This window comes from Manduca sexta, unplaced genomic scaffold (assembly GCF_014839805.1).
Source record: "Manduca sexta isolate Smith_Timp_Sample1 unplaced genomic scaffold, JHU_Msex_v1.0 HiC_scaffold_180, whole genome shotgun sequence".
Lineage (NCBI taxonomy): Eukaryota > Metazoa > Arthropoda > Insecta > Lepidoptera > Sphingidae > Manduca > Manduca sexta.
In genome coordinates, this window is record NW_023592700.1 from 8,382 (window position 1) to 19,780 (window position 11,399).

The window sequence follows — 11,399 nt, forward strand, 5'->3', positions numbered from 1 at the left end:
TGCTATCTATATTAAATCCAATAAGAATATCAATATGACAATTATTTATCTAAATAGGTTTCTGGGCCTGGTTTTTAAAATTTCAACTGTTTATACCTACAACAATGACACTTGTAGCTGATTTCATTTTATATATTGCATACTGAAATACATTATGGCTTATAAATTAATCATACATCCTCCCCTTTGTTAAATAAGTTATAAAGACTAACATTTATTGGGTAAAAACAATAAATGTCTGAAGTAGGTTAAGGCTTTATTAAAAATATATTATTAAATTAGGAAAATGTCGTGTTAGTTTGTTAGACAGCACGAAATACTCCCACTATTTGTCTATTGTATAATACTCTATTGTGTAAAGATAATGCATTAATTTAGATATTGTGATAATACTTACTCAACATAAACTATTCTAAATTAAATAGTCATATGTAAATATCACTATGAATTTAAGAGGAAACAATTTCTTGGCCACTATTTAAAAAAACAATTGTTTATTTTGTAAAACACGATGCACATCGCGTACGGTTTTCACTGTGAACTCGTTATTTTGACATAACTCGTAGTAGGAACGTTGTTAGTAAAGTTAATGCAGATCATACGAGGTACTTGCCTGACTCTCTCGAGGGCTCCATCCTCTGCGGCAATTTATCTAACGTCTGCGATATACCACTTTCATAGAATAGTTCAGTTGCTAACGATGAACCTGTCAGTAACAAGGTCGTTGAACTAAATATACCTATAGAATGAACCTATACACCTCCTGATTATACACAAGTGTGTTGATATTTTATATAACACAATAGGCACAATGCAAAGTTAAAACATAAAAACGAATAATAATTACTATGATCTGTTAGATGTTCTCCAATTTAACCCAATTTCATCAGTTCACACAAATGACATAAAACAACGCGTCACGTCAGAGTAAATCTTCGTCCAGAAATCGTTTGTAATAGTTGACAATGTAGTATGTTTGAAATAAAACACCAAATTTATTAAGTTTTTTTCGGAGATTCCCTTTATGATGCTTTAATTTATTAAATAAATATTTACAAAGTTAAAAGAAATATTAACTGTATTATTTCAGAAAAAATACAAATTCGAAACACATTTTTTCTATTTCAATGTCAAGTAAATGTCATATAAAAGGTTGGTTCTCTCTAACCGATTTTAATCGCTATTAGCGTCGCTTTAAGGTTATTGGTCAGACCATGTTACGAAGTTTTAAATAGCCAATAGAATATCAAATCTTCCATTGACCTTACGAGTACCAACACACACTAATAAAAAGCCTGACGTTCGTGTTCTAAATGAGTTTACTTTTTGGGTTACGGTGGGAAACTTTTCATTGCAAGTTTAATTTTTTTTAGTTTATAGTACTCATTTGTGATACATTTATTTTATACAAAAAAATTGTACCAGTGGTAGTGTAAAAGAACATATATTTTTTTATACCATTTAACGAAGAACAAGTAAATAAAATAATACTTTAGAAATGGAGAATAAAAGTGAATTCCAATACCCTCATACTTTCATCCTGATGGGGGCTTCAGGAGATTTAGCGAAGAAAAAAATTTACCCTACAATATGGTATTTATACCGCGATAATCTTTTGCCGAAGCACTCGAAGTTTATTGGTTATGCTCGCACCAAACAAACTATGCAGGATGTGCGAGAAAAAGACAAAAAAAATATATGAAAGTGCGACCTGGGGAAGAAGAATTACTAGAAAACTTTTGGGCGGCAAACGATTACTTAGCCGGATCATACGACAAAAGAATTGATTACGAGTTCCTGAATCAATTGATTAGTAAGCATGAGAAAGGAATTTGTGCAAACAGAATATTCTACTTAGCTGTGCCGCCGACAGTGTTTGAAGAAGTTACAGTGAACATAAAAAATGCTTGTTCTTCTATCAAGGGGTTTACTCGCGTCATCATTGAAAAACCATTTGGCAGGGATGATGTCAGTTCAGAAAAATTAAGCAACCACTTGGCTACTTTATTTAGGGAAGAACAAATTTATAGAATTGACCATTATCTTGGAAAGGAAATGGTACAAAATTTAATGACCATAAGGTTTGCAAACCAAATCTTCAATCCAGCTTGGAATCGAGAAAACATTGCCTCAGTTCTGATCTCCTTCAAAGAACCATTTGGCACTGAGGGCAGAGGTGGATACTTTGACGACTTTGGAATTATCAGGGATGTGATGCAAAATCATCTTCTTCAAATATTGTCACTTGTTGCCATGGAAAAACCAGTCACTCTAAACCCAAATGATATCCGTGATGAGAAGGTGAAAGTGCTTAGACATATCAACCCCATTGAATTAAAGGATATTTTAGTTGGGCAATATGTGGGTAATCCTGATGGTCAAGGTGAAGAAAAATTAGGCTACCTTAATGACCCTACCGTACCAAAGGGCTCGGTCACACCAACATATGCCCTTGCTGCTCTTTGGATCAATAATGCTAGATGGCAAGGTGTACCATTCATACTCCGATGTGGGAAAGCCCTAAATGAGAGAAAAGCTGAAGTTCGAGTACAATACAAAGATGTCCCAGGAGATATCTTCTCAGGACATTCAAAACGGAATGAATTGGTGATTCGTGTTCAACCTGGAGAGGCTTTATATCTAAAAATGATGTCAAAATCCCCAGGAATGAAGTTTGATTTGGTGGAGACTGAGCTTGATCTAACTTACAGTACTACTCGTTATAAGGAAGGCGAGTGTTCCAGATGCATATGAAAGACTGATTTTTGGATGTATTTACTGGCACCCAGATGCATTTTGTGCGTAATGACGAGCTGAAGGAGGCTTGGCGTATTTTCACACCAGTCCTTAAGAAATTAGAAGAAAATAAAATCAAACCTGTACCTTATGTGTATGCGGCTCTCGGGGGCCACCAGAGGCAGACGGCAAGCTGTCTGAATATGACTTTAAATTCTCTGGCTCCTACAAATGGCAGAAACCAGAAAGCCCATAAGTTTATTTATTGTAGTGTGGTGTTGGATTGGGCTCTTCTAAACTGAAGTTGGTGATAGTCCAGCACAATAGTATTCAAAAATAATAAGTTCTAATGTTGTTTGATAAGAAACATTCCATTATTACTATTTTTATGTGTTTGTTTTAAATGGTCAATTTAAGGTTAAATTATTCTGGGTAATTTTAATTTATATTGTATGGCTATTCTGGTTCCAATTGGCAGAATGTTATGGCAATTTTAGGATTAATAAATTTAATACCTAAATGCACACAAATTGCAATTTCTATTAACATACCTCATTTTTGTAGCCACAACAGCTCTCATGGAATTTTCCATAATGTAAAAAATTAAGCTATGTTACAGTGGCAAAGGATCCATATATCCCTATTTCTGCTGGCTTCTCTTTCGTAATTTATATGAAATTTAATTATCATTACAATGAATTAATGCATACTGCATTAATGGATATTAGTACAGTTATATGTTGTGCTAGGTTCCCTTTCAGAAAATGTTGCCCTTCATCATTGCCATTCATTACCTATTTATTTATTGCCTATAAAATATAAATGCCCTGCCTAGCCATCCTGCCAGTAGGCACCAGGGTATAAAAAATTCCATTTTATATCACATATACTTATACTATGTTATTTCTATACTGTATCCAAATCACTTCCATATTGATCTAAGTTAAGATTAATAAAGACATGTTTATAAACAATGTGATAAGTAATGGGGATCAATTTTAGTGTGATGAATATGGTTGTGCATGTGCCTTATCCAATAATGTATTATCATAATAATATTAAAACAAGTTTCTTACTTAATAAAGAAAACTGTGATAATCACGTGGGCAGTATCATGAATCATGTTGTAACTTTAGGCAATTATGTAAGAGTAAAGAGGTCAGGTACTCTCTCACCTTGACTGATTTTTTCTGTTTACAGATATTTTGAGTTCATAAAGTGCATTAACTGTGAAAACAGCTACAATTTTTTAAACCTTGCATAATTTCATATATATAATATTTTATTATTTATTTACTACATTTACAATGTGTTACAAAAATAAAGATGTATTTTTGATAAATATTATTATTGAATTGATATTGCAATTGTGTATTGTATCTGCAATCTACAGTAAAAATACCATAAAAGGTCTATACACACCACATTTTTAAACAGGCTGAGAAACTGCGTTTTTTCCCGCGCTTTGTGTGTCAGTACGCCTAGCGCGATATGTGAAAGTAAACAGTTACCTTCATTGCGTATACTGCGCGTATAAGTAACAATTAGAATGTTTCAAAATGTTTAAAAAGAAATTATGCATAAACCTTTAGATTGATATAAGTCTTGATTTTACTCAAACTGGATCTTTTTTTCTAAAAAATAATAACAAAAAAGTACATAATAACGAAGCTGGATTTAGACAGGTCACAGCTTTAGGTACAATTTCTCATCTTGGATTTTTTCTCGCAGGAAAAAACAGAGTTACTCGATACTAAATAATCATTATTGACCATGAACACAGTAACTTACCATAATAGGCTATTGGACCAATTTCGGAAATATCTTAGTTTTCTGTTTTTAAAATTGGGTATTTAATAAAACTTTCAAACTAAAATTAAAGTAAAAACACTTCAGACCTCAGAGTATTAAAATTTTTGGATCTAATTAAATACCATATATTTTTCTATCTATCACGTTCAAATGTCTATTGTGCATGCATTATCATATTATTGGAATAATTGAACATTGGATCTGAGGGATTGATTTAATATGATTCAACATGTCATAGTTTGTAGGGTACCTATTCTTGTGTTATCTTTCCTTTTTCGCGTTTTTCTTCCATAACATTGCACACCTGTATACACGTATTTGTGTCGCAGACTGGTATTTGTTTCCAATGTTAATCAGATTGATAAACACACATGTTAAAAGTGCCTACTCATTGTAATGTAGGTATATAAAATATCATTTTCAATATAATGTTAAAATCCAGTAATTGTTATCAAGGCTTGTAAAATAAATCAGAAGACATTCGGAAAATTTAATTTTCTTGATGAACTTGCAAATTTTACATCACTATATTTTTTATCGATATTTGGATTTGGAGCTGTCTGATTGGATATTATTTATAAAATAAAAATGTCTCATAAAGTATGTTAAGTCGTTTGTGGCAAATGTTCCTAGTAGGTATGTAGGTTAAAGGTACGTAGGTATATATTTCTAAAATATTTAATTGTGGCAAATTATAATTAGTGACAATCGTGAAAATGACACAAATTAGATTAGACTGATTTTTCAATCCGCAGATAATAAAATAAAAAAATTACACGTCATGTGTTTGAAATCGTCAGTTTGTTATAATTTACTTGATGGATAATTTTTATCTGAGGATTGAAAAATCAGCCTTTAGTATCGTAAATATCCTGTACCTAAGGTAAAAACGAGGAAATATTTTATCAATGTAATTGATGCCTATTTAATTTGAGAATGCAATGCTTATTGATTTTGTAGACATATAGGTAGATGGGGATCTATATAAGTACCTATCTGAAAATTAATTACAATATTCAGTCATTAAATAAATATTATTGAATCTTTAAGGTTGTCCCTCGAGCAAAACGGCGCCTTAACCATATTTTTAGACGCTAACTAGCTATTCGAAATTTATAATACATATAGAAAAATATAAACATAATATTTCCGCAATCTGTTGTTGAATATCTTATATTGTTTCAGTAAGTTATTACACACTGCCTCTAAAATTGTCGATTCTGTGCATCTCTCAAATATACAGTTCTAAAGATGTTTTATTACGTGTCACACATTATAAAGTTTAAATTTCATAAATTCTGTTGGTATACTTATTTTAAATCTCTAGTACAGTATACGGAATGGGAAATATATTTATCAAGATCAAGTGGCTATCCATAGGCTCTGCCTACCCATTGGGATAAAGGCGGAATACCATATATGTATATAAGGCAGTAAGTATATTGTTTTGAGAATATTAAATAGGTGCTACAATTGATCATCACGTTTTATAACACAATTTACCTATTCTAATTACTCATTCAAAATATTTCTACAATATGTTTGGAAGTTATATTATTCTAATCCAAATTGGGGCGAAGGTAAAACAATACATAGCAAAAATATTTAATACCGAACGATTATAATTATTAAGTACCTATGTAAACTTGTACCTACTGCCAAGTGAATTTTTATGTTTTGTAACGATTTTTATTAAATAAATATCAATTTTGTACACAAAGACTGTTTTCAATTATTTACCAAACCTACGATCTCGACAGTCATAGCGGCTCATTCATCCACTGCGCTAGTGACGCAATCAAAATTATTCATAGGCAATACTAATGCATCATTTACCTACCTACAAATATATCTAGATTGAATATTCTCGTATAACGCTCACGTGCAATGTTAATCGGTTTATTAGTAGGCTAGCTTATGTACGACAAAATTTAAACGTATAAAAAATATAATATGCTAGGTTTGTACTCTCTTGTCAGCATTTTAATATCGTAATCTTTAGTTAAGGTGGTAGCTCAAGGTCCATTTTCATACATTTTGTTTCGGCTTTAATCTGGGTAACTAAACAAGTATTGGCAAGTAAAGAATTTAAATTCACGTCTAGTTAGTGATTAGTTCTCGCAGTTGAAAGAAAAATGTAAAAATAATTAATAATCATGGATATTTCGGCCTTTAAAATTTAATATGACGAAATTTTAAAGGCAGAAATATCCATGATTATTAATTATTTTCTTCAACTGCGAGAACTTCACTAACTATTAAATTATTACTGCCAATACTTACCTTAAGCAACTGTAAAAACCTAACTACCGATAACACTATAAGTACATTTCCAGTGCAGCTCAACAACAATATACTATGCATAATAACGACTGCGTCGAACGGTGACCTTATGTTAAAATGGTATTACATTTTAAAATCTACTAACTCTAATAATTATGCATATTACATGTAAGGAAATTTTATTCAATAAATCGATTTGAAATATATTACAGACGGTGAACTTTCTGGGCATTATAAGACTAATGTCTCATTTAGGCTATTGGCGAATGAATATGACAATGATAATGAATTATAAATAACGAATACACCCAAATAACTTATTTACACACTTCTATTTGTGACTATTCATCTGTACTCAGCAAGTATTCTGTAATCAGGGGTTACATCTCATGTTTCAGAGGACGTTAAGTTTGAGTGGGTTTGCTCTCAGGTTTGCCACTGTTAATACGGGCAGCCTGAGCCTAGTCCTATGGCCTAGTCGTATCGTATAGGAATCATCAGACGAGAGACATTCTCCCCTCGTCATTCAGTTACATAAAAAACAGGACTCATCATATCTCGAATCGAACAACCTCTTAAAACAAACCATTGCCATTAGACAATATTTAATCATTATATTTATCGAGATATTTAGAAAAATGCACTGATAATATCTGCTATTCAACAACAGATGGCACTATAATACCTATATTGCCTCCAAATGGAGAAAGGAACAATAATAAAATTAATTGTTAAATTTTATGGATCTAGCTATTGCTCTCGTCTCCGACTGTCTGAATGTTTTTCGGGATAAGAGTCCAGTTTTATGTTTGTTCAGGATTTTAAATGTAGCCTATAGCATTTAGGAGTAATATAGCTTCTTATTAGTGAAAAAATCAATATCGGTTTAGGTACTAATTCTTCAGATTAGAGCGTTCAAACAAACAAACAAATTTCTGAGATTTATAAATTAGTATAGTAGATTACTCATTTCCCACGGCAAATTCGAAAAATCGAACTAAGTTATTGTCCGTTACGACATATCGGATTCATGTTTTCTAAGGGGGTTCTATAACCGGTACGGTAAAGATATCCAGTACTCACCAAGTATCAGCTAGTTCTAACAGGGTAATGTTTGTATTTTTGGATAAGTATATTCTTGTTAGCAATACGTTGTGCCTTTGTAGATAGAGGTTTTAATGTATATCTATACTATCATATAAGCTAAAGAGTTTGTTTGAACGCGATAATCTCAGAAATTGAAAAATTATTTCAGTGTTGGATAACCCATTTATCGAGGCAGGCTATAGGATATATATCATCACGCTATGACCAATGGGAGCGGAGCAGTAATGAAAAATGTTGCAAAAACGGGGAAAATTGATTACTTGTGACGGCTTCCGTTAAGTGCGCTGCGTATACGTTAAAGTTGTGCAACAATTATGAATGACGGAATTGTTCCTCTTAAAAAGTTAAGAAAATATATATTATAAAACAAAGTACCCCGCCGCATCTGTCTGTCTGACCGCATTAAACTCAAAAACTATCCAACGGATTTAGATGAGATTTGATATGGATATAGTTTAAGACCCTGGGAAGAACATAGACTCCCGAGAAAATATATAGTGTGACTTTTATAAACGAAATCTTTAGCAGCAGTTCAAAGACAGTATCTTTGAAGTTTTAAACGTAGTCGAGATGTTGTCCTCATGCCCGAAAACATGTTTTTGGCAAGGTGACGACGGCTAGTAAACCACCTAGGTATATTATTTTTGTATTGGCTCTTTGCGTTCTTAAAACCGTTTTTCTTATATAAATCGTAAGATTATGGAATCACATTAACAATGGTGAAAGAATTACTTAAGTTTTAAATATCTTGAAAAGTAACTTATTCAATTTATCGAATAATAAAATAAAATGTAGTGCTTTGCGATAGCGGCATGACCGCGCCGGACAGGTCGCTGTGCGCAACCTGTAGCAGCGGCAAGCGCAATAATTCGTGTTTTCGATAATGTATTTCGTATGTATATCGCTATTTTCAAGGGACGCTGAAAGGACATGCACTAAAGGGACTAGAAGGAAAATAGGTAAGTAAATACCTACCTAAGTAAGTATTGTACAGTTACTTAAGACGTAATAGACTTATAGAAAAAGGTCTTGCAGTACTAAGCCTTTTCCTAATTATAATTATAAGTACTTAGCCAGAGGCGGCTCGAGCTCATGTGCCGCCCGTGTGCAAGAAATTCCTTGGCACCCCCTAGGAGACAATGTAATCTTTAATAAATTTGATAATATTAAATCAAAAGTTATTGTGTGTCTTTGAAGATGTCGTGTCTGGCGCCCCCCTAACACACTGCGCCTGTGGGCAGCGCACACCCTGCACAATAGGTGAAGCCGCCTCTGTTCTTAGCCACTTCTGATACAGCTAATTTAAAATTCAGTGTTTTACGTGATCTATCTCTCTATTGGCTTTTAAAACTCAGAATAAAACTTTTTGAATACCTAGCTCATATGTTAAATTGTATCTATGGATGGCGGCGATTATTATAATCGTTATCTTCTTATATCTACTTATTGGCTGATATTTAATGATTTCTTATATTTACGCGAATGACATTAAAATAAAACTATTTTACCGATTTTATCGCCAATTTTATATTACTATATACTACTTAGATATTATAACCCCTATATATGTTGACCGATATTGCATAGTCGTTATTTAGATTAATAGTAAACAACTAAAATGTTGGCTTGACTTAACTTATCAATGAAGGTAGATTATAGTCCGGTCAATTTAGACATTCGAAGTTACATAAAGTCCCAACAAGCTGAATTTCTGTGAAGTTGTTCAAAACATAATTATAAACAATGTCTAGAAGTTCCCCATCATTCCCTGTAAGGGGAAAAGAATTTAATTCAAGGTCAAAGGTCAAAAATGAGTTTTTCGCGATTTTTAGCAAAACGGTAAGTTTTATCATAAAAGTACCTCAGACAAAAATTGTAGATCATAAAATTATCTATAAAAATGTATCAATACTTTTTCTTACGAGCCACCGTTTCTGAGATATAACGATTCAAAAAGTTATAAAAGTTGTTATCATAATATGCACACGTTTCCACGCCACCTATGAGGTAGTGTACTTAGCGCGTTTTTTAACGTGGTTTCCCCAGTAGGGCTACTCCTCGGGTCAGTTGTGATCCTGTTTAATGTAAAACTTTTGCAAAATAACGGAAATTTTCAAAGATTGGGAAAGATAAAAGCGATGTAAATGAAAAAAAAGTGTTGAAGTTTATTCGTCTTATTCGTAAGTTTCAAATTCTTGTTCTTCTTCTTGATCTTCTTCTTGTTCTTCTTCTCCTGCTTCTTCTTCATCTTCATTTTGGATGCAAGTAAATTGCGTCAATAGCGATGTATCGCATGATACTTCGTCGGAGTCAAACGAATCCTCCATTGTTTGTGATTCAATATTAGAGCACGACCGGCCTTGACAATTTGTGCATGCCAAAGAACAAGACAGTCCGACTTTTGCAACCACATTTAGCACTGCATCCCTTTTGCAGTTGCAAAAAATAGTGTTCAGCAGTTTTTCCGGCGCAGGTGGAAGTAAAGTTTGAACTGGCTCTAATATATTGTTGACCAACTTCCAACCCCAGTCTGTAGGGTCTAGCTGATAACCAAGCCACACTTGAACTTGGTAATATACTCGAAAAGATGTTGGTGAGCAGCAACTGAGGTTGGAGGAAGACAAGCTAATTGAACTTGTTTTTTATTTTTAGTATTTTTAACGAAACATGCATATCGATGCTTATCTTAACAGGTAGTTTTTTTAGGAGCTCCGTACATAGAAAGAAGAAAGCGGATGCCGTTGGTAATAACTTCTTGTTGAGTTGAATTACTCTTTTTAAAAACTTCAGCACATTGAATTAAATCTTGTTTTTCAAACATTTTGAAAACTGCTGTTTTACCCTCCTGTAAAATGCAGATGTCGTATCACAGCCAGTTATTGCGTGTAAAAATAGTACATGATCTTTACACTTTACTAAAGTAAATAAACTTTTTGATGAATATATATCTGATTGATGCTGAGCTTTTCCTGGTTTTAAGAAAAAATAGTTTTTCAGTTGGCGTTCGAGCAGTGAGTAATACAAGTAAGTCAACATCTTCACCAACAACAATAGTTGTATTTGTCAAATTGAATTGCTCTATTGCTGTTTCAATAATCAATACATCAGCATCATTATTAGCTTGTTTTACCAATATATTTTCAGCCGTAAACTTTTCTTTCAACATTGAAATGAACCGAGACTTGTTGTGGGTATTTGTAAGAAATTTCTGTTGACTGGTTGGGACTGTCATAAGTTCATCAAATAAAATATCAGAAGATGAAGATGTTGCTAAAGTTCGACGACGTTGTTCTGCAGCTTTGATATTTCTCGTGCAATCATCATAGCCATCAAATACGACAGTAACTCTGGAACCAAAATGTCTACGTACATATTGAACGTATTTATCTAAGATAACGTTGAATGTTTCTTCGCTATCCCACACAACGCGGTGTAGTAAGTATCCTCCGTCAATGATGTAT

The 11,399-nt window shown here is 32.9% G+C and overlaps 2 pseudogenes; one reads left to right on the forward strand and one right to left on the reverse strand.

Moving 5' to 3' along the window:
* The first annotated feature begins 1,206 nt into the window (after positions 1 to 1,206).
* LOC119191683 lies at positions 1,207 to 6,268 on the forward strand (annotated as a pseudogene).
* Positions 6,269 to 9,968: 3,700 nt separating this feature from the next.
* Positions 9,969 to 10,783, reverse strand: LOC119191684 (annotated as a pseudogene).
* Positions 10,784 to 11,399: the final 616 nt, after the last annotated feature.